At 49.4% G+C, this 24134-nt stretch overlaps 1 protein-coding gene across 5 annotated transcripts in view; it reads left to right on the top strand.

The window, feature by feature from the left end:
- The first annotated feature begins 7273 nt into the window (after positions 1-7273).
- Positions 7274-24134, top strand: part of DLGAP4 (DLG associated protein 4) — a 173586-nt gene continuing 156725 nt past the window's right edge. For 4 of the 5 annotated variants that reach the window (XM_077169696.1, XM_077169693.1, XM_077169684.1 and 1 more), the window contains exon 1: positions 7274-7531. The gene's annotated coding sequence lies outside the window, so the exon portion shown is untranslated. Of the gene's footprint in view, positions 7532-19129; positions 19207-24134 lie in introns of all 5 variants that reach the window. The other variant, XM_077169674.1, reaches the window with a different exon arrangement.

The following is a 24134-nucleotide window of genomic DNA, read 5'->3' as shown; positions in this document are numbered from 1 at the left end:
GTTGATTTATTTTTCTGATATTTATTATTTCTGTTTGTCTACTTATTTTGGGCTTACTTGCTCTTCTTTTTCTAGTTCTTCAAGGTGAAAGCTGAAGTCATTGAGTTGAGACCTTTCTTCTTTTCTAATATATACACTTTAGTACTATAAAGTTTCCTCTAAGTACTGCTTTAGCAACATTCCATGAATTTTGTTCTGTTGTCTTTTTATTTTCATTTGGTTCACAATACTTTCTAATTTCCCTTTTGATCTCTTCTTAGACCCATGGGTTATTTAGAATTGTGTTACTTAGTTTCCAGATATTTGGGGAATTTTTCAGAGATCCTTCTTTTACTGATTTTTAGTTTACTTCCATGGTGGTCATAGAACATACTTTGAATGACTTGGATCTTAAATTTATCAAAACTTGTTATATGGCCCAAAATATGGTCTATCTTGGCAAATGTTCCATGTGCACTTGGAAAGAATGTGTGTTTACTGTTTGGGGCAGAGTGTTCTATAAATGTAATTAGGTCAAATTGATTGATTAAAATATTTTATATCTTTATTTATTTTCTGTTTACTTGTCCTGTCAATTACTGAGAGAGGGGTATTGAGATCTCTGATTATAATTAGGTTAGTCTGTTTGCCCTTGAATTTCTATCAGTTTTTGCTTTGTGTGTTTTGAAACTGTGTTATTAGATGCATAAATATTTAGGATTATTAAGTCCTTTTGATGGATTGACTCCTTTATCATTGTGAAATTGACTTTCTTTACTCCCGGTGGTATTCTTTTCTCTGAAATTTACTTTTTCTGATATTAATATCAGAAAAACTAGCCTTCTAGTTTTCTTTTGCTTAGTGTTTGCATAATCCATCTTCTCCATCCTTTTACAGTTGGCCTGGTTGTGTTTTTGGATTTGAAATGTGTTTCTTGTAGGCAGCATATAATTGGGTCTTGTTTTCTAATCCAATCTGAAAGCTACCTTTTATTTGGAGGAATTTTGCCCATTTAAATTTAATATTATTGATAATATGCTTAGCTTAAATTCTTTCATCTTGGTATTTGTTTTCTATTGGTCTTATCTGTTCTTTGTTCCTATTTCACTCTTTTTATGCCTTCTTTTGGATTAAATGAATGTTAATGGTTCTGTTTTATCTGTTTTGTTGATTTATTAACTAAAACTTTTTGTTTTGTTATTTTAGTGGTTGTTTGTATTGTTGATAGTATACATCTTTAATGTATAACATCTACATTCAAATGCTATTATATCTCTTCATGTATAGTATAAGAGTGTTACAGTAGTATACTTCTACCTCTCATCTGACTTTGTGCTATTCTTAATATTATACATTTTATTTTTATATTTGCTATACATTCACATTGCATTGTTTTAACAGTCAGTTATCTCTTCTTAAAAACATTTTTATTGAGAAATCTTCACATACACACACACTCCATACATGGTATACAATCAGTGGCTCACGGTGTAATCACATAGTTGTGTTTTCATCACCATGATCATTTTTAGAGCATTTGCATCACTCCAGAAAACGAAATAAAAAAATAAAAGAAAAAACTCACACATACCATACCCCTCCCTCTCATTAATCACTAATACTGCAATCTGCCCAATTTTTTACCCTTTATCCTGCACCCCTCCCCCCAATTATTTATTTATTTTCATCCTTATTTTTTTTACTCATCTGTCCATACTCTGGATATGAAGAGCATCAGACACAAGGTTTTCACAGTCACATGGTCACATTGTAAAAGCTGTATCGTTATACAGTTGTCTTTAAGAATTAAGGCAGCTGGGGGCCATGGTGGCTCGGCAGGCAGAGTTCTCGCCTCCCATGCCAGAGACCCGGGTTCATTTCCTGGTACCTGCCCATGTGAAAAAAAGAATTAAGGCTACTGGAACAGAGTCAACAGTTTCAGGTACTTCCCTCCAGCCACTCCAATACACCATAAACCAAAAAGGGATATCCGTATAATGCATAAAAATAACCTCCAGGATAACCTCTTGACTCTGTTTGAAATTGCTCAGCCATGGAAACTTTATTTTGTCTCATTTCTCTCTTCCCCCTTTTGGACAAGAAGGCTTCCTCAATCCCTTGATACTAGGTCCTGGCTCATCCTCGGCATTCTGTCCCACGTTGCCAGGGAGGTTTACACCCCTGGGAGTCATGTCCCACATTGTGAGTTCACCTGCTGAGCAGTTAGTTATCTTTGAATAAAAAGTACATTGTGGCACAAAATATATATGACATAAGATTTGCCATTTTAAACATTTTTAGGTGTATAATTCTGTACCACCGGTTACATTCACAATATTATAAAACCATTACCACCATCCATTTTCGAAACTTTTTATGATTTGAATCTGTGATCCATTTTGAATGAATTTTTGTATGTGGTAAGAGGTAGGGATCCAACTTCCTTCTATTGCATGTGAATATCCAATTGTGCCAATACCATTTGTAAAAAGAGACTGTTCTTTTCCCAATGAATCAACTCAGCACCCTTGTAGACATCAATTGGCCATGGATGAATCTGTCTATTTTTAGACTCTCTTTTTTGTTGTTTTTTTATGTCTATCTTTATGTTGTACCATACTAACAGGCAATTATCTTTTTTTTTTTTTTTTTTTTTAAAGGAAAGACAGAGAGAAGGAAGGAAGGATAGAAGGAAGGAAGGAAGGAAGAAAGGGAAACATTTTTTCTTGTTTTATTGTATTTTGTTTTTCCGTTTTTTGTTACATGGGCTGGGGCCGGGAATCGAACCGAGGTCCTCCGGCATAGCAGGCAAGCACTTTGCCCGCTGAGCCACCGCGGCCCTCCCTATCTTTTAAATTAAAATATCTTATGTATGTATCCGTGGAGTTACCATTTCCAGAATTCTTCATCCTTTTTTTGTAGAGCCACATTTCTTTCTAGCACCATTCACCTTCAGCCTGAAAACTTTAACACTTCTTAAGTGTGATCTGCTGATGATGAATTCATTCAGCTCTCTATGTCTGAAAAAGTCTTTATTTAACCTTTGTTTTTTTTATATTTGTATTGTGAACAACAGACATACAAACATTCTTGACATGGTTACATTCAGTGGTTCACGATATCATCACATAGTTGTATATTCATCGCCATGATCATTTTTTTGAACATTTGCATCTCTCCAGCAAAAGAAAGAAAAAAGAAAAAACTCATACAAGCCATACCTTTTACCCCTCCCTCTCATTGACCACTAATATTTCAATCTACTCAATGTATTTAAAACTTTGTTCCCCCTATTATTTATTCCTTATCCTTATTTTTTACTTATCTGTCCATACTGTAGATAAAAGGGGCATCAGAACAAGGTTTTCACAATCACACAGTCACATTGTGAAAGTTATATCATTATACAATCATCTTCAAGAAATATGGCTACTGGAATACAGCTCTACAGTTTCAGGTACTTCCCTCTAGCCACTCTAATACACTATAAACTAAAAAGATGATACCTATATAATGTGTAAGAATAACCTCCAGGATAACCTCTTGACTCTGTTTGAAATCTTTCAGCCACTAACACTTTCTTTTGTCTCATTTCTCTCTTTCCCTTTTGGTCGAGAAGGTTTTCTCAATCTCTTCATGCCGAGTCCCTGTTCATTCTAGGATTTCTGTTCCCACATTGACAGGGAGATTTACATCCCTAGGAGTCATGTCCCATGTAGAGTGGAGAGGTGTTCTAGTTTGCTAGCTGCCGGAATGCAACACACCAGAGACAGATTGACTTTTAATAAAAGGGAATTTATTTTGTTAGTTCTTCAGAGGAGAGGCAGCTACTTTCCACTGAGGTTTTTCTTACGTGGAAAGGCACAGGATGGTCTCTGCTGGCCTTCTCTCCAGGCCTCTGGGTTCCAGCAACCTTCCCTGGGGTAATTTCTTTCTGCATCTCGAAAGGCCTGGGCTGAGCTGAAAGTGCTGAGATGAGGTATGCTGAGCTGCTTGGGCTATGCTACATTGAGTCTCTCATTTAAGCACCAGCCAGTTAACTCAAATATCATTCATTGCAGCAGGCACACCTCTTAGCTGACTGCAGATGTAATGAGCAACAGATGAGGTTCACATACCATTGGCTCATGTCCACAGCAACAGAACTAGGCACGTTCACCTGGCCAAGTTGACAACTGAATCTGACTACCACAGGAGGGTAGTGGGTTCACTTGCCGTGTCGGCAGAGAGAGAGAGGACACATCTGAACCACAAAAGAGATTCTCTGGGGGTGACTCTTAGGCCTAATTTTAAGTAGCCTATCCTTTACAAGGATAAGTTTCATATGAACAAACCCCAAGATTGAGGGCTTGGCCTATTGATTTGTTTGTCCCCACTGCTTGCGAGCATATCAGGAATTCTCCAAATGGGGAAGTTGAATTTTCCCCTGTTTTTCTCCATTCCCCCAAGGGGACCCTGCAAATACCTCTTTATTCACTGTTCAAATCGCTCTGGGATTTATTTAACCTTTGCTTTTGAAAGATATTTTTGCTGGGCATAGAATTCTAAGTTGACAGATTTTTTCTTTCAGACCTTTAAGATGTTGCTTCCCTGTCTTCTTGCTTGCAACATTCCACTGTAGGTCTCTCTCGGATGCTCCTGTCATCTTATCTTTGCTCCTCAGCACGTGGCATGTTTTTTTTTCTTTTCCCTGACTGCTTTTAAGATTTTCTGTTTATCCCTGGCTTTGAGCAGTTTACTTATGATTTGCATGTTTCTTGTCCTTGGTGTCATTGAGTTTCTTGACTGTGAGGGTTTATAATTTATCGTTTTACACATGACCGAATGAGGCTCAGAGGGAAGGAAGATGTGTGAGAGCCACAAGCTTGGTAGAGACCACTCCTGCCTCAGTTTCCACATTTTCAGGTAGATCAAGGAATACCTGCATTTCAGGACATTCTGTTGCCCAAGTAAGACTTGGTTCTCAGGTCATCGTGCCTGGTGGCAAAGGTGAGAGTCCTCTTGCCAAGCTGATGCAGTGGCCAAGGTGCTGGGCAGCTGGATGTGTCCCTCAACTTGACGATTCTGCTTGTCTTAGGGACACACTGTGCCAAGACACAGGGCGGCAGCAGCTGCCAGCTGGAAGGACACCAGTCCCAGACCATTCGGGCCCTAGATCCACCCAGAGGCTAAAAACACACAGTGAAATTAAAGAAATGCCATTGGAAACAGTTATGGTGCCTTCTGTTTGTCTGTCAAAGTGGCAGATGTTTGTTAAAAGATAAAATTCTGTGTGGGCAAGAGGGTGGGAAAATAGGCCTTCCTAGATCCTACTGGCAGGGGTATAAAGGCAGGTGGGTACAGAGTTATCACAAGGCTTAGAATTTTGCATATGCTTTACCTGGCACTGCAGCTCCAAGAAGTTATCATAAGGGAATGGTTCAGATTATTAGAGCTAATCAGACAGGGGCTTCCACCTGGCTCTATCACTGACCAGCTATGGGACCTTGGGTAAGTTACTTTCCCTCCCTTCTTAGCTGTAAAATGAGATATTAGTATTTATATTACCTGGTCCTGTGAGGTATTAATACTATGTTACCTGGTCGCAATGAAAAGTAAATAAGATAATACCTGCAAGGCAGATGTCACAGGGCCAGGCACAGAGCAAATCCTGTGCTGGGGATAGGGGATGTCTTGATGATTTTATAGAGAAAATGAAAAGCCTGGGAGTACATGCATCAAAATACCAATGTGGGGGATGTGAGGGTATTTCAGTGGTAGAATTCTTGCCTGCCGTGTGGGAGACCCGGGTTTGAGTCCCAGCCCAAACAAGCACACAAAGAAACCAGCAAAAACAAATAAATAAACAAAAAATTCAACAAATGGTGCTGCAGGAATGGGATACTCACATGGAAAAAGAATGAAATGTGACCCCACCATACAGCATACAAGAAAAAAAAACGATGTGGTCATCTCTGGGAGAGGAATAATTTTATTTTTCAAATGCCTTTATGTTTTCTTTCCAGTTTTCTACAGTGAACATATTTGGCTTTTGTAATGAACAGAAAAAATAGAACAGTTAAAACACAGTGCATCTCCTTCCTCCAGAGCCCACTTTGAAGGAGGTAAGGGACCCAATGGACCAGGCTAGCAAAGGCTTTCTGGGGACCTCTGTAGCGGTGGGGGTGGCAGGGCTGGAGAAGGGCTGGGGGGTCTGATTGGAGTCATACCCCCACCCCCAAGTCGTGGGTTAAGTCTGAATGAAGTCACAGTGGGAGGAGATTATGGCTTCTACAGCAGGACTCTCTTACTCGCCATGTGACCTCAGCCAAGCACCTTCACTTCTCTGTGCCTCAGTTTCCTTATCTGTTGAATGGGCAAATAATAGGACCTACTTCATGTGTTGTTGAGGCTTCAGTGACTTTAGTTTCTAGCACAGCATCCAGTAATTGGCTCTTCTAACTGTTCTTATTACTGTTATTATCTTCCCCCTCCTTTGTAGCCTTGGTTCCCATCTAGGTAGAGAGGAGAGGTGGCCAGTCCATAGTCGGCATCCACCTCCCTCCCAGCATGGGCCATGATGTCCGAGAGATGGCTCAACCCAGCTGAGGGCCTGGGGCAGCCCACTCATCTCTCTGGGCCTCAGGGGTCCCCCACTTACAGTGGGAACCATCATTTCCATTTTGTGGAGAATAAACGGGTCCCCATGTCTGCTGCCCACATACCAAAGCTGCCTAATAAATTTTTGTTCCCTGTCCTTTGTGGATATCCATGACAGCAGGGAGCAAGCGGTGGGGGGAGGGGCAGGCACTCAGGCTCAGTAGGGCCAGGCTGCCCCACCACGTGGAGGCCTGTCCCCCCCAACTCTATGTGCCCCTTTTCAAGCTACCTGATGGCTGTGGAAGGAGCAGTGCCCACACTGGACCATTAATCCGCCTCATTAACTCACTCTGTTCCCAAGTAGTAGCAATTTGACCTGTGGTCTGGGCCGCCGGCCTCTTGCCTGCCACTTGCCCAACCTCAGCTGGACACTCACTCTGTCCCTGAGGAGACATGCCAGCGAAAGGGGTTTCTGTGGCACCAGAATTCCCTCCATCACTAAAGATGGATGCAGAAATGGAAGCCACGGTGTCTGTTCACTTGTTCACTCCCAAACACTCAGCAGATGTTTATGGTACCCCACTGCATATGGGGGAGTTGGGTGGTCCCTGTGCCACAGAGCCCTTGGTCTGGTCCAGCTGACCCTATAAACAAGCAGATGAGGAAGTATCAGAATACAATGATTGTTGCTAGGATACATGAGAACAGTGGGGTGGGGAGACCCTACCAGAGTGATCAGGGAGGGTCTCTCTGAGGAAGTGACTTGAGCTGTGTCCTGAAGGCACTAAAAGGGCCAGAGAGAACCGCAGGAGCAGGGCCCCCCAGCTGCGACTGGGCCTGATGCGGTCAAGCGTGGCTCGCAGAGAGTTGGGGGCGAGTATGAGATCATAGGTGGGGGGGGCACATAGCCATGAAAGGAGTTGGGCTCTTTCCTGAGTCAAGCCAGAGTCATGGGAGAGCTTGGAGCTGGCAGGTGAGCTGATCAGATTTGCATTTCATGAGACTTTTCATCTGAAAGTGGGGCTGGTGGGCGGGAGGAGGGTGGAGGGTGAGGCGCCGGCCCCCCACGGAGCCTGGGAGCGAGGAAGGGATCAGGGGGCGGGGCAGAGGGTTTGGGACCTTCCATAATAAGTCCGTCCCTACCTGTGAGCCTTTGGTTTTTGTTTTTTTTTTCACCAAGAGATGGACTGATCTCCAAGGTTCCTCTCCTGACAGCCTGTGACCTTGCCCCTTCCTCTGCCTGTATCTCTCCCACCCTCTCACAGGCCAGACCAAGCTCCGATGAAAGGACTAAAATGTGCTTCATACATTATTGTTGGTGAAAGGTTTGCATGTATCTCATCTCTTGTCACCCTCACAGCACCCATAGTAGGGAAACAAAATTTTTCCTACAGTACTGCTGTGAAAACAGGTGCGGAGAAGCAGTGTTTTCTGTTCAAGGACGCTGCAGTAGGGCAGGTAGATAGACAGGCCCAGCTTTTGCCACTGCTCTCCGGCTGTTCCAGTGGCCCCACCCTCACCCCAGTTTATTCTGGTGAAATTCACACCAGTGTGCATTGGGCACCCACTGGGTGCCATGTGCTGTGCTGGCCCTTTCATTTTGCATCACCTTCTGTTCCCGGCTGCCCAGAATGGAGTGCCATTGACCCCAGTTTACAGGTGAGAAAGTGGAGGCTCAGAGGGGAGTGGAATCGCCCCAGGTCAGAGCTGGGCCGGTATAAGTCTCTGTTCTCTCCAGCACCTGCTCTCCCACCCAGCCTTCCACTTGTCAAGGCCCCCTCAAAACTAGTGACCCCATCTTCTCCTGAGAACATCTCAAAGAACCATCTCTGTCTGTGCCATGAGTATTCATAGAGCGTTAAAGGGGAAGCTCCAGGAGACTTTCTTTCCTTCCAAGAGTAGATTTACACCCTGTCAGGTACAAGAAAGGTAGTCTGGCTGGAAAAAAGATTAATCTTTTTTTCTTTTTACTGGTTTAAAAAACTATTTGCCAGGCTGGTTGGTCTGAAACGACATAGGGACTTCAGAGTTGCTGACCCCTCGGGCTGTCGGTCTCCCCTTTGGAATCAGTGCAGGGTTCAGAGACAGCACAGTCCTGCTAGGCCCATCAGGCTTCACGACCGCCTACTCCCCCTTCTTAAACTGGACTGTGTAAATACAGCTGTTCTCCCACATTTGTGTGTGTTTGATATTTTTCATAATAAAAAGTTAATAGAAGAGTTTTTTAAAAACTGAAAACAGAAGCAGTTGTGCAGGCCAGTGCTCTCTGGGATGAGGGCTACCCCTCCGGGCATGACACTCCAGGCCCCTCCCATCTGGCCCATCTCCCTTGCTGCAGCCATCGGGGGGGGGGGGGGGGGGGGGGGGGGGGGGGGGGGGGGGCAGCCAGTGGTCCTGGCAGTCTGCCCCCCAAGCTCCTCACCCCATTTCCAGCCCACACATCATGGCACTCACTTTCCTCTCTGCTTGCTGTGGCCCTTCATGCCTCATGGAGTCCTGTTCATTTTTTTTTTTTTTATTTTCCTTATTCTTTGTGAATTTAGGTGTTCACTTATTAAAATCCTGTCCATTCTTCAAGGTTTAGTTGCAGTATCACCTCCTCTCAGAAGCCTTCCCTGACTTCCTCAGGCAGTCACACCTGCCTCTTTCTCTGGAGCCTCTTATACGTCTTCCTTCACCAAAACCCTCTGAAAACCCGGGGGGCTGGAAACCATACCTGCATCTACCCACAGGGTTGACTGCTGCAGACAGGGCTGACCCCATATGTATGAACTCCAGATATTTGGGAAAGAGCAACTCCTTGGACTGCAGGGAGGAAGGGCAGGGCTCTGGGGGCAACAGGGAGATTGTGTTTGCTGGTTCATTCTGCCTGCCTTGATTGAGCACTTCCTGTGAGCCCAGCATGGTGCCAGGCGCGGAGGGCACAGCTGTGAGCACACAGACCCAGTCCCTGCCCTCACAGAGCTTGCATATGCAGGGCAGAGGGTGGACAGGCACAAAATGGATGAAAATGCTACAGTGTGGAAAAGAATGATGGGAAAGGGGTCTGTGGGGCTTTCTGGGGGGTATGAGAAGCTCTTTGGGTAGTCTTACCGAGGCAGAACTCTGCTGGGTGAGAGGGAGGGATCAGGGAGGTGTGGACTGAAAGGTCTTACAGGCAGAAGGTGCAGAGGCGCTGGGGTGGAGAGGGCAAGCCTCACTCAGAGTACAAGTGAGAGGGGGTCCTGGCCAGAAGTCCAGGACGAGGTGGTGTGTGCCAGAGGAGGTGGGGAGCCATGGGTGGGATATGAAGGGGATGGCAGGGCAGCTTGGCTCGTTCTACAATTTGGAAAACCCCAGCCCACCGCTGTGTCCCCTTGTGTGCAGTGCAGTTTGTAGGGGCCTGGTGGACACGGAGACCCTGTGTGGGAGGCTGGTGCATGTTCCAGGGAGCTAAGGGCAGACTGAACCAGGACATAGGCCGGGGACATGGTAGGGAAGGGCCAGCTGGATTTTAGTGTCAGGACCCACTGCCTTTTGTGCTGGGCTGGGTGAGGGGAGAGGTGGAAGGTGTGGCTGAGCCCTGAAGGTGGAAGGTGCTGGTTCTTGGAGCTTGGAGACTCTGCAGCCATAGTCCCCCTTCTTGAGAGGATTCCAGAAAGACACCCAGAGGTGTCTGGGACCTGGGGAGCCCTGGCTCCAGCTCCTGGCACTGTGTCTCTTCCTCTACCTCCTGCTTGCCCCTCCCAACCCATGTCCACGACTGGCATGTCTATCAGAGGTGAAAATCATGCCTCCCTCCTGAGCCCCAAATTGCCCCCTGGGGGTGGCAGAACACCAGGTACCCATTTTAATTCTCTGAGAACCCGTACTGTTTTATTGTTCCTATTTGGGGTTTTATTATTATTGCTGCTAATGGATTGAAAAGGCCTTTTAATTAAAACTGCAGGTTGGAGGCGCTGGCGCCCCCGGGAGGGGTGAGAGGAGGCCTCACCCAGCACTTACGCGGCCTCTGATGGAGCTGGAGCTGCCGAGATGAGGTCTTTGGCCCTTCCTTGAGGAGACTGAGGCAGGGGACCCTGGCAGCAGCCTCTGTGGGGCCTCCGTCCCCTCCCTGTGATGCAGCTAGAGGATTTCTTCAGAACAGGCGGCCTGGCATCAGTTTCCCATTCAGACCCCTTCCACAGCGCCCCAGCCCTCTCCTGCTTGTGGGCTGCACACTTGTCCTTGCCGCTCACTGGCTGCAGGGCCTCGGCAAGGTGCTTGACAGCCCCCAGCCTCCGTTTGCTCGTCTGTATAATGGGAAGGCTGAGTTCCTGCCTCCTGGGATTGTTAAGGAGATAAAAAGATGATGGAAGCATCTGGCCTACACTGAGCATTCAAATGGAGATTATGTTCTTTTGCCAACCAAGATAATGAGGCACAAATGAGACTGTTTGAACCCAGTGCATAGTTGGTGCTCTATAAACATGAGCTGCTCTTATCTTAGAGGTTCCTGATGCCGCTGCCTTCTCCTTCCCCTCCCTCCCCCTCCCTCCCCTCCACCTTTCCTCCTCTTGTTCCAGAATGTGCAGGAGATTTGAACCCCTCTTCACTTGGCACATGCTGTTTCCCCATTCGTGGTGCCTCACACCACCCTTTGCCCACCTAGTCATCCTTCCAGACCCAGGTCCGGGGGCACCTTCCCCCAGCTCCTCCCTCTGAGCTGCCTGGATCCTCCTGCCTTTAATTGCTGGTTTGCTCCCAGGGCTTGTAAACTCAGAGCTTGCAGGGCCCAGCAGATCAGGCCAGAGTGGAATGTTTGTTGAGCAAAGAGCTGCAGTCCGTTTGCAAGATTCCTATTTCTCAGAGCTGTTTCCTGTTTGTGGCTGGAGGGCTCCTGTCCCCGGGGACAGTTCCCTTTCGAGGGTTTGCCCACCCAGCCTACGTTTATGAACACCCAAGCTTCTGGCCCTCACTGGCTTTTCCCATTTTCATCCTCTTAACCACCTGTAATGCCAGGACTCCCCAGGTCATCATGTTTTGATTGATGACGAGACCAGTGCGACAAAGCTGGCTTTTCACCCCTAAGCTTGACCAGCTGGCAACTACTGATGCCCAGTAGTCTGCTCACTCCCCTGACTGATATGGGGGGCTTCATCAGTGTCATGTTCTGCCCCGGGGCCTTTGCACTTGCTGCACCCGCTTCCTGGAATTCTCTGCCCCCAGGTACCTGCAGGTCTTCCTCCTTCCCTTCATTAAGGCCTAAGTTCAGATGTCACCTCCTCAAAGAGTCCCCCTGTCAGTTCTACCCCTTATCCTGCTTTATTTTGCCTCATGACAGTGATCACACCCTGACATATTATACATTTGTTTAATTTCCATCTGCCCCACTGGCCTTCGAGGCTTGTTTGTTTCACTCATGTCCTATCCCCAGGTCCTAGACTGATGGCATACAGGTGTTTGTGGATGAGTGACTCTCTTGGTTTGCAGATGGGCCCCTGTGGCATGTGGGTGGGACTGGGTGGGGGTAGGTCATTGGGTCCAGTAATCTTAAGGGCAGGGGAACTGAAGGACCCTGCTCTGCCCCTAGAGAGCTCCTACCTTCAGCCTCTCCGTCCTTCCTCTGATTTCCTTTGCTCCCTCAGACAGCCCCTGACTGCTGCTGTGCTCTGCTGGAATTGGGCACTGATCTAGCCCTTCTCTGGCCTGCTGCAGGTATGCCCTCCCTCCTCCTTCCTGGGCCATTTCCCCTGTTGTTTCTGTACCGGTACCCAGCAGACCCCATGTGCTACCCCCACCCAATACCCAGTCTCTTTCTCTGGCCTCACCCTGCTGTGCCTCTGTGGACAAGTAGGCTATGCTCCTTAGCCTCCTGGTCTTTGGCCTCCTGAGCAGCTGGGAGGGTCAGAGGCATGAGGGGAATCTTCTTAAAGTGTGTGTAACATGCTGGACACATGGACAGTACTGTCTGCCCCGAGCTGAAGGGAAATCAGCTACACATGTAAGGGGGAGGCAGGGAGGCCCATCTGGAGTCTGCTGGAATGATCATAAAACCACCAGTGATTTATTTAGGAAACATTTACTGAGCACCAACTGTATGCAAGGCCCTGTGCAAATGGCCTCTGCCCTCAAAGAGCTCCTAGTCCAGAAGGGGAGACAAGTCATCAAATGACAACAAAACTAAATAAATGCAACCATTCAATAAAGTGGAGGGTCCCAACATAGAGTTTGGGGAACCATCCCTAGGAGAGTGTTATTTGAGCCAAGTCCTGAAGAATGAGTGACAGTTGCCCAGGCAAAGTGGAAAAGAAAGGCAGGGGGAACAGTATGGCAAAGGCACGGAGGCAGAAGGGAGCAGGGCAAGTTCAAAGGCCTGGGGAGAGGCTTGAGGCTGGGCCTGTGGTGGCCAGTGAGCAAGCGCCAGGCTGGAGAGGGAGCAGGGACTCAGGCACCAGGAGGCATTTCAGATTTTATCCCAAGAGCGGTGGGGAGCCATGAAGGGTTTTAGGCGGGAGGTGATGTGATCTCATGTGTGTTTTGATGCCCTCACTCTGCCCCCTGAGTGAGGGAGGCTAGAGAGGACCACTATGGACAAGCAGCACAAACTCCGTCTGCGGGACCCACACAGCAAGGTTTGAGGGAGACGGTGAAGGATGTGCTCCTGTGCAGAGGCAGAGCCAAGGGCCAGCATTTGCTCAGGGGGCACAGCCCCAACAAAGGTGTTGTGGGGAAGGGCAGATGAGGGAAGACCTTCCGAGGGCCGTGAATGCCAGTCCCAGGAAAGAGGATGGATCCTGGGATAAGCTATGGAGGCAATCGAGACAGGGGAGGCAGGGGAGGGATGTGGCGGCAGCTGGAAAGGCTGAGGAGCCTCAAGTAGCCAGTGGTACAATTAGCATATTCATGACTATGACAGCCCATCATGAATATGCTAATCTACCCTCCCTCTGTGGTAGAGGGTGGCCTAAGTTCCCAGCATCCTTGCCTTCTTGGAATCCAGCCCCAAGTAGTGGGGGGAGCCCTGTGCCTCCCATGTCAGCAGCTCCCTTCTCCTGGCTGCCTGCCAGTCCCTCCCCACCCTCCCTTGTTCTGGAAATTCTGGCTGTTTGGGAAGTGGGGATGGTGCAGGAGGGTGTCCCTAGGGTGCCCACCCCCACAGGCTGAGCCTGGGCCAGTGCTGCCCTCTGCCCTGCCTTGTGGTTCGCCTAAACGTGGCTGGCTTGGAGGGAGCCGAGGTACCACGAGCAGATCTTCAGTGATGCACGTGGCGAGGGGTGGGCACCTGGGCAAGCAGCCAAAAGGAGCTCCCTGCACTCCCGGCCCTGTGCCCAGGGCCCCTCAACACATGCCCCAGTCTAGGTCAGAGATCTCCACAGGCCTTGGGACACCTGGTCCCTGTGTTCAAAGAAATGGCCGTGCCAGATCAGAGGTGTTGGTCGTGCCCTTTTGACCTGTCCCCTGGCTGTGACTTCTGGTGGACACTGGGACTAATGTGCAAAGAGAGGAGGAGCAGCTGCTTCCCAGACAGGGCTCTCTCCAGACCCGCATTTGGGAGTCCTGGAGGTCCTCCCAGCTAGGCCTGGCTCTTCAGGGGGCTGGAGCTGGGAGGGGGGGTCGGTTTCCAAAGTGTTGGCCTGATGCAGGTGCTACGATCAGGAGGGTGGAGGGGGCGGCATAATTAGCTGTCACCCCCGGTAGTGAGTCAGGCACCACTAGTAGCTTTGAGTCAGCCCCCTGGGGTGAAGGGGAAGGGGATGCGGCCAAGGTCACTTGCAAGAAAGTTGAGCCAGGTTACCCTGGGTACCTCCCACTGCTCCCCAAGGCTCCTCACAGAGCAAACGGGGCCTGCTTGGTGGTGGACTCTGAGGAAAGCTGGGAGAAGCTTCCATCTCTGCCAGTGCATAGAGAGGGAAACTGAGGCCCAGATAGAGTGCATGCTCCCCTTCACTGTCCTCTGGCTACACAGCTCTCTTTTCAGGTCCTTGGACACTACCTCGCTGCTTCCTACCTCAGGACTTTTATCAGGCTGTCCCCTCTGGTTCTCTGTCAAGGTTCTCAGCACAGATGTCCTTTTCAGAGGGGCCTTCTGTGACCCCTGTCTTGCCCCTCCCTTGGTTTTCTTTGTCCCATGCCCTTGGGACACTTAACCAGTTTTGTCTCTCAACCTTACTGGGCGGTCAGCTGAGATGGCATCCACATCCGTCTTGTTTACTGTCCTGCCCCAGCCCCAGCGAAGTGCCCGGCAGGTGACGCCCATCATAGGACTGATGCCCACCCAGCACCTGCATGTACCAAGTGCAGACTTTGAGCCAGGCCCAGTGCAACAACCTCCTCAGGCCTTTGGTCCCCCAGCAGCCCCATTAGAGAGGCAGAGAAGCCACCAGCCCGGCAAGGTCACACAGCTCCTACAGAGAGGAGGTGGGACTAGCACTGCCACCAGAGCCTGACCTCTTGTGGGGGGCTCCAGGCCCCTTTCTCCCTACTCTCATGCACACAGTAGGTGCTTGGTAAATACTGGTGGTATGAACAGATGGGAGGACAGGTTTCTCCCAGAGTCACCCAGACATTGAGGAAAGAGGCAGGCCTGTCACCTTGCAGCGTTTTCCTGATGCTGGTGGTGCGTAGAGGCCCAAAAGCATGGTCCTCACCCCCCAGTGGGCACCGCGGCAGCTCCCGCCTTCCCGCCAGCTGGCAGTACAGCTCAGCTTCCCCAGGGACACCTCATTCGATTTTCTCCTCATTTCTTTGAGCAGATTGAAAAGTGGGAACAGAAGTAGGCTGTTGGATGGGGTGTTGGGGATGAGAGGTTTAATTTCCCAGGAGCCCCTGGTGCAGGAGCTGGGACCCTCAGGTCATGAGAGGGGGCTGTGAGCACAGGAGTAGCAGCCAGTGGGGATCTTCTTGGGGTTGTATGATGCTGGGTGGTGGTGGTTCAGCTGCCCGCACTCCCTCCATGGTAAGAAGGGCGAAGACCAGAAGCTTTAGAGCCAGATGACCCAGCCTGGACACTGTGCCTCCATACACTTGATGTGTGACCCTAGGCAAGTCACTTCTCCTCTCCGTGTTTTTTCATAAAGTAGGGTGCAGCGATGGCTTCCATTTCTTTATACCCCTGGAAGGATCTGGGAGGCTGAGGGGGTGCCTCCAGAGGGAATAGCTGGGAACATTTGTTACCTGAATGGAGTAGGTGTAGATAGACAGGCCAGGCAGGTGAGTGGCCGAAAGGGACCTGTAAGAGCAGTGGGGAAGACTGTTGGGGCCTGGAGGCCTCAGCCTGGCAGGTTTCCAGCCTTGAAGGCCAGGCCCAGCTCCCGCCAAAACTGCCCTGTACCGCCCTCGGTACTGCCAGTGTTGATTAATAGTCACAAAATGCTTAGGCACCAGCAGCTGCCCTACTCAGTGGGATCAGCTGTGATCTATGGGATTGGGGCCCTCAGGGAGCAACTGGCTGCACTTGGAAAAGCCTCAGAAAAACGGGTCACTGCAGGGTGGGGTCTAAATGGAGGCGACTTCGGCCAGCTGGACAGAGCTCAAAGACTGGCTGTTTGACCCCATGGTCCCGGGGTGGGGGGTGGGAAACCAGGGTCTGTGGGGGGCAACGACATGCTCAGAGCTGCTCAGCAGAGGAGCTCCTCAGTGTCAGGGCTTGTTACCCTGCTGCTTGCAGCCCAAGACGGTCACATCCAGAGCTGCCTGGCATACACATTTTGTACCCATCATATGCCAGCAGAAACAACTTCTTCTAATTGGCAGCAGAAAGGCTTGTTCCAGAAGCCAGAGTGAGTGCCTGGTGCTTGGAGTACTTCAGACTTTAGTGGCCAGGGAAGGCCTCTCAGAGGAGGTGACGTTTGTGCTGCGCTCTGAGGGGTGAGAAGAAGCCAGTTCTGTGAATGCTGAGGAAGAGCGAGCCACGTAGGGGGACCAGCAAGGGCAGGAGCTCAGGAGGGCAGGGGGCTGGAAGGGCTTGTGCAAGGGGGATTGGAGAGGGTGGTGATACTGGGGAAGGGAGCAGAGGCTTGGGTCTTTTCCTAAGTGCACTGAGAAGCCTCTGGAGATGTGTGACAGTTCTGCTTTATACTTCACAAAGACCCCTCCAGCCTCCATGTGACAGTGAATTGGGGAGGGGCATGCAGGAAGACAGGGAACCCGGGAGATTGGCCACTACAGACATTGTGTGAGAAGAGACAGCTATGGCTGGACCCAGGTAGCTAAGGAGGACCCAATTCTGGGAGGATGGATTTGTCCCTAGGGTACTGGTTCAAACCCTCATTACCCCTCTGGGCAGTGACTACTTCTAAAGTCTCAAAACCTGTTCCCGTCCATGATCCCTTTCATACCCAGGACCCAGGAGGGCCCATTTCAGAGGAAACACCATGGTGGAGCAGCTTTGTGACTTGTCCAAGGTCACCCAGCTTGGAAGGTGGGTTGGGGAATCAGGTTTCTGGGTTTAATGCCTCACCTGCCCCTTGTCCCCCTACCGGAGGTCAACGCTGCACCTTCTGAAGGGAAAGAAGGATTTTCGAGGTTGCCAGGAGCTCCCTCTGGGTGCATTTGAACCATATCTGTGTGTGCGTGCATGTGTTCCACGCAGTGGGAAATGTGGGGCGGGAGTGTTCTGGGTGCATAGCTGGCCTTCTTCCTGCTGGGAAACCAGGCCAGAGCTGAAGGGGCCCCAGCAGCACTGCCCTGGCTCCGCCCTCTCCCTGGCACTCAGGTGCCTACTGGCAAGGGCACTGGCGGGCACCGAGTGGCCTCTGGCCTACGGCTGCAGCTGACACACATTGTCTCTGGGCTGCTTCATGCCTCTGCCTTCATCAGCGGACAGTCCTACGGGACAGAGGGATCATCACAGAGGGAACCCACCTGTCCATGGTTCCAGCCACCACAGATGTGGGGAGTTCATTTCACCTTGCCAGGGGGAGCCTGGCTTGGCACAGTGAGAAGAGGTCTGGGCTGGGAGGTGGGGCCCTGGTTTACTGGATGACTTGTAGCAAGCCAGGTCCCTCTTTGTTCATATTTCCCTCGCTCTTGACAGTGGAGGTGGGTGGTATAGACGTGGAGATTTCAGAATTCACTGATTTGAGTCCCAGCTCCCTGCTTCACAAGCCATGTGAACTTGGGCAACTGACTTCACCTCTCTGAACCTCAGAATGTTTGTCTATATTCTAATACCCATTTTAGAATTTACTTTATAGGGAGGCTGTGAGTAGAAGCAGGTCAGACTCTTGGGCTTGTTTGCTTCTGGGCTTCCCAAGGCCAAGTCAGCCCAGGGTTCCTGTAGCCCTGTCTTTAACAGTGCATACCCTGCCCACTGCCATGGTACTGGATGGCAAACATCCAGTCAAAATTAGCCTTCCCAAATAGTAGCAAGTCCACAGTTTAACAACAATGGCTGACATTCGTTGGGCCCCTGGATGTACCCTGTACTGATTCGGCATCTGCATTCACTCTTCACTCCAGGTTCATGAGATCAGTGTAGTTATTATACCCATTTGCATATGAGGAAATTGAGGCACATAAAAGGGAAAGGTTGACCTGAGATCACACTGCTGGCAAGTGTGGAACCTGACTTTTCCGAACCCAGAGCCAGAGTTGTTGAACATGGCAGGGCCCAGATTCTCTTCCTTCCTGAATTCTTAGCTCTCTGTCCTGAGAAACACAGAACAGGCGCTTTAAATGTTTGCAAAGAGGGCCTGTTCTTGGGAGACCAGCTGGGGTTTTTCAGCACTGCGGACAGCACCTAGTGGCCTGCGGGCTGAGGCTGACAGGCAGAGAAAAGGGAACTAAGCCTCAGCTGTGCTTAGGGCCCTGGATGTCAGGTCCTTCTGAATGGGGTGGGATCCTACACTTTATCCTTGCCCTGTGGAGGTGCCAGGGCTTTGGAAGAACCAGCAAAGCCAAGAATCTTCTCCTGCTCCCAGCACAGCAAGGCTGCTGGATGCAGAGGCCCACATCCTGGGAGGGGAGAAGCCAGGGCTCCACCTGCAGTCCCAAAATCACCACATGGCCATCCTAGGCCCTTTCCAATATGATAGTGGGTGGAGGATGCACTGTCAAAGACCCAGCCCCAGGAACCTTTCCAAGACTCGGCCTTGGAAAGCCCAAGGGCTGAATCTGAAGGGACCTGGGATCGCCACTGGCTCTGCTCTCCTTCTAACCCATCGTGTAAATGAGGAAACTGAGGCCCAGAGAAAGAAAGACTGGATTCCTGGGATGTCCCAGCTGAACATTTTCCAGGGATTAGCTGCCCAACTGAGGAAACTGAGGCAAAGGGACCTTCCTCAAAAAGGCCTTACCCTTGACCACTTCACCCAGTTGGCACACCCAAAAATTGTCTCCTGGAGGAATTGCTTCTTTGCCTCCCCCGCATATACTACAATGTGAAAGTATGTTTGTGTACTTAGTGTCTCTTTCCCTGCTGGTGGAGGATCTGGGGCCAGGGCTATTTGTTTACTGCCAGTTCCTCCAGCTGGCACACTGTGGCCATTATAGAGTGTAAACTCTGGAACCAGCTGGTCTGGGTTCAAATGCAAGCTCTGACATTTAATAGCTGTGGGTCCTTGGGCAGGTCACTTTACCTCTCTGAGCCTCGGTTTCTTTATCTGTGCAGTGGGAAGAATGATAGCACATGCCTCATAGAGTTGTTGAGCTTTACCCAGATTGTACAAGCAGTGAGCCCTGTATGTGGCAAGTACACAACTCATGTTGTTGCTAGTATTGCTGGTTAGTGAGTGCTCAATGAATATTTGTTGGATAAGCAAGTAAACTCCTCCCCGCCCCCAGCCCAACCCTAAAGGCTTTCCTTCAGGACATTGGGATGGCCGTGTCCTCATTCTTTTATATTTTTTTCATCTCAGCATACATTTACTCTTTAGAGGGTCTTAACATTTTCTTATCCTCAGAGGGTCTTGAAATTTAACATGCATTGGACTCCTTTAAGAGACTTGACAATGTAGATTCCTGACCCCACCTAGACCTCCAGGATCTGAATCTCTAGGTGAGATCAAGGTCTGTATTGTTACCAAGACCACATATTGTCAGTGGTCAGAGACTATTTTGGCGGCCTTGAGGGGTCCAGAAATGCACTGTCCTGCAGCCATGGAGCTGATGGTGCTGATGAAATGGCCCTGTTCATCCTCACCAGGGCCTCGGACCCAGCTGGTAAAGACATGGGAAGCCTGAGCAAGGTGCTGGGGCCCAGAGGAGGGAGGGATAAACACCAGAGAAGAACCATCAGGGAAAGCTTCATGGGAGGCAGTGGTGTTTGAACCAGGCCTTGAGGAGTGGGGAAGATTTTACCCAGCTGAAATAGGCAGATGGCATTGAGGATGGGGGTACAGCATGGACTCTGTGATGAAGGAAGAAAAACAGGCCGTGCCTTGTGTGTGGTGTAGGATGAGCTAGTAGATGATATATTCAGAGAAGTAGGTAGGGGTTATCTGGATTGTCAAGGAACTCAAATGCTGCATCTTGTACATCTTACTTCCTTTCTGTTTTCCTTTGATCACTCAAGGATCCTAGGATCTAACCACTTCCTTCTAGTTCCTCATCCAGCCCCAGCCCTTTCCCACCCACCTCTGTCCTCTTAAAACTCAGTTATAACCTGACCTCATGAACTTTTCCCAAGGAAATGAACCCATACTAAAGTCCCAGTAACCAAAATGGGTTGGTGATGGTAGAGGTGGGGGTCATGAAGGTTGGAGGGGGGTTGCCTTGTAACTGGGGCTTTCAGTACATTAACACTGACTTCTAATGGAAATCCAGGCCGCACAGCAGAGACGTTTGGGAGAACATTGCCAAGCTCCACATCCCAAAGTGTGTGGTCATGGAAATTTCCAGTCTTTCCCACCTTCTGTAAGCCTTTCCTGTGCCAGTCCGTGTGTTGGGTGCTGTTTCTGCCCTCAGAATACACTGTCTGATGGAGGAGATACGTTGGTGCAGGACTCACAGATCTCCTGGGGGCAGGTCCTGAAGAGCAAGACTGACTCTGGTCCATCTTGGACCATCTACCCAGCTCCAAGCCAAGGCTTGGTCCAGAGGGTCCTTCACAAAAGGCCAGATCTCCTATGTCAATGGGTCAGATGATATGGTAGTTTGGAGCTGTTTTGTACCCCAGAAAAAAGCCATGTTCTTTTAATCTACTCTGCTGGGTGCAGACCTGTTGTAGGTGGGACCTTTTGATTAGGTCATTTCAATTGAGATGTGACCCAGCCCATTTAAGGTGGGTCTTAATCCTTTACTGAAGTCCTTTATAAGAGGAGTTTTGAAAAAAGAGCTTAGAAAGAGCACCCTGGAGGTACTAAGAAAGGACCCACAGATGCTCAGAGAAAAAGCCACTGGAATCATAAGCTAAAAGCAAGCAGATGCCAGTCATGTGCCTTCCCATATGACAGAGGAAACCTGGATGCCAGCACCCTTTCCTCAGAGAAGGTATCTCCCTCTTGATGCCTTAATTTGGACAGTACCATGGCTTTAGAACAGAAAATTTGTAAACAAGTGTCCATTGTAAAAGCCAAGCCATTTCTGGTATATTGCATTCTGGCAACTTTGGTAAACTGAAACAGATGTTATTATCAGGTAAGAACCAAGGCTGTTGGTCTTCAGAGGATTGATGAATTCTCAAATGTGTGCTGAAGTGGCCGTGAGGAGAGGAGACAAGGGCCAGATGGGGCCAGATCACAACATGCCGAGCCAAAAGGACCCGGTATTCATCTCTTTGTTTATTCATCCAGTTATTCGTTCATTCGTTCAACTAATGTTGGTTGAGGACCTACCATGGGCCAGACCCTGAGCTGTGGAGAATAAGCCCACACAGGTCTGATGTTCCAGGTTTGAATTCTGTGGGTTCCTGGCTCTGAGTGACAGCAAATTCAATAAAAGTGACTTAAACAGAATGGAAATGTAGTTCTCTCCCACATCAGAGTCTGGGTAGGTGGTTCAGGACTGATTGATGGCTCCATGATCATCAGGAAACCAGACTTCCTTCTGTCTTTTTACTCTGTCTTATTATAACATGGCTTCACCTTATAATTCATTATGACCAGCTCCAGCCATCATATCCACATTCCAGCCAGCAGAAAGGAGAAGAGGACACAGCCCTTCATCTTCTCAGAAGTCTGCATCATTCTACCTGGAATTTGGTCACATGGCCTCAACCAGCTGTAGAGGAGACTTGAAAATGTAGACTTTATTCTGAATGGCCAAGTATGGATACTAAAATTCAGGAGTTCAATTACTGAGAAAGAAGGAGAGAAGAGATATTGAGAGATGATTAGCAATGTCTGTCATACTCCAGTTCTTCATCTGATTGGCAATCATTACTCTTCATTCATTCATCCAACAAATGCATGGCCACTATTTTGGGTGCTCGGTCAGCTGTGAACAAAACAGGCAAAGTCCTTTTGGTCATGGAGCTTTCTAGAAGGGGAAACAGGCACTAAATAAAAAAGTAATGTCAAGGAGTGAAAAGTATCATAATGAAAAACAAATCAGGGTAAATGGATAAAAAGTGATGAGATGGTGTGATCTGGGGAGGACATGTTTGAATGGAAATTTGAATGACTTAAGGAGCAACCCACTAGTGGGTAGGGGATGCCAAGCCAAGAGAACAGCATGTACAAAGGCCCTGAGGCATGTTAGAGGAACAATAAGGAGGCCAGGGTAGCTGCAGTATTTTTTCGTGGGCCATTATGAGGATAAAAATGAATGAGGATGTAAAGGGTCCACCATTCATCCTGGCACGTGTTCAATAAATAATGTGTCCATATGTCATGGTTTGCCCAGTGCAGTTCTAATGTAATTATTAACAGCTTCCCTTTCAGTTTCAAAAATGTTCCCATTTGTATAATAAAGCATATGATCATTGCATAAATGGATAATGCTATTTGTTAAAGAGCTAGATTCCCCATGATATTTCTGGGAGAGCAGTATCCTCAGGAGACGGGCTGCTTTCCCTACCACACCAATGCCCTCCCTTGCCACAGCTCTACTCTCCTGCCCCTGGGCACCACTGTGCTAATGCCAGCCCCTCATGCCCACGAGCTCAGAAGCAAGTGAGTATGCCTACATTGCACAGTTGCCACATTTCAGCCTGTAGGTCCTGGGTGGCTGCTCGATTTCCCTAGATGTATCCCTGGCAGTAGTGCTGGGAGGCCGGGAAAGAGATCTGCACAGAGAGGCTGGAGGCCTAATGTGCCAGGCCTGGCTTGTCCTGCCCGCTCTATTTGACCTTGGTTGTGGCTACCCCCCTCCCCCATTTCGCGTCCAGTTTCTCCTCCTGTGCTTGGGATGGGGAGACGGCCCCTTTGTGGGCGTGGTGGTGCAAAGAAAGTAGTAAGTGAGGATTGCTGGGGGCCGTGAGGGTGGTGAGGGCAGTCCCTTCTGGGCAGGGCAGTGGGGGCAGCCTCCTGCTACCCCTCCATCCCACCTGGTGCTCACCCCCTCCCCATCCCCAGCACCGTCCTCTCTTACCACCCTCGACCCTCTTGAGACTCAGCTCCCTCAGACATCTGGATTTGCAGGTGCTTAATACAAATGTGCATGCCTCACTTTCTTTGTCTGTAAAATGGGCCTGGTAGAACTCACCTGTCATTTCTGTTGGGAGAATCAGGTCCCGATGGCCATCAGGGGCCTTGCTGCTGTACTAGGCCAGCAGGGGCCAAGGGAGCAGGCGGTGACATCCCTGTGTTCCTACAAGCCTCAGTACAGGCCTCTGCTCACAGTAGGTGGTTACTAAGTGCTTCCCAGCAGCAGAGGGCAGACTGGCTCTATCTCCCCTTTGCAGGGGCTGGAGGGGGACCCAGTCACTCACTGAGGTCTCCTGGACCCCTTTCCCTTTGGGTTGTGAGGCCTCTGCTGCGCCCAAAGGCTGGTTGTAGGGGAGGGGAGCTATCTTTCTCCTGCTGCCCTCCTCCCCACACCCTTGGTTTTTGTGCTGACCTTTTCAAGACATTATTTCTGCCATGGAGGGCAGAAGCATTTCCTGTAAGCACCTGGTGACAGCCACAGAGGGTCTCAGAGCTCACTGTCCAGCTGGGAAAGTAGAGGACTTGTATGGGAGAGTGACTTACCCTTGGTCACAGGAGCTTGGTTGTCCATCGGGGCTCGAATTGGGGCCTGCCACTTTGTCATTCAGAAGTCTGTCCTTCCTACTGCCTTCCCCACCCCCACCCCAGCTTTCTCCTCTTTTGTTTCCACAATTGTTACGGGTCAGTGGGGGAAAGCAAGCCAGTTCTTACGGCCTGTGTGCCAAACCCACTCCTGCCACTTCCTGTGTGACCTTCAGGGAGCTACTCAACCTCTCTGAGTCAACAAGGTGGGCGTAATGCTAGCACCTGCCAAGGGGTGGAGAGAAACAGACTGGATGCTGTGCGTAGAATTGGGTTGATGAGAAGCCCTTGACAGATGCCGTTCTTGTGTCCCCTGGGCTGATGGCATCTTGGCTGTCCATAGGAGGTGGAGAAGCCCAGAGCTCAAGAGAAGGTAGTGCTGAGGGCATATCCTCTTGGTATTTCTAAGGGAAACTCATAGTCACACAAAGTGTGCACAGAATTTCTTTGTCTCAGTGGGCCGGGACCTCTCAATGAGGTCCAGAGAAATGCCTGGGAGACCTGAGA

The sequence above is a fragment of the Tamandua tetradactyla genome, chromosome 1 (assembly GCF_023851605.1).
Source record: "Tamandua tetradactyla isolate mTamTet1 chromosome 1, mTamTet1.pri, whole genome shotgun sequence".
In the NCBI taxonomy this organism is placed as follows: domain Eukaryota; kingdom Metazoa; phylum Chordata; class Mammalia; order Pilosa; family Myrmecophagidae; genus Tamandua; species Tamandua tetradactyla.
This window is presented reverse-complemented; position numbering and strand designations above follow the sequence as displayed.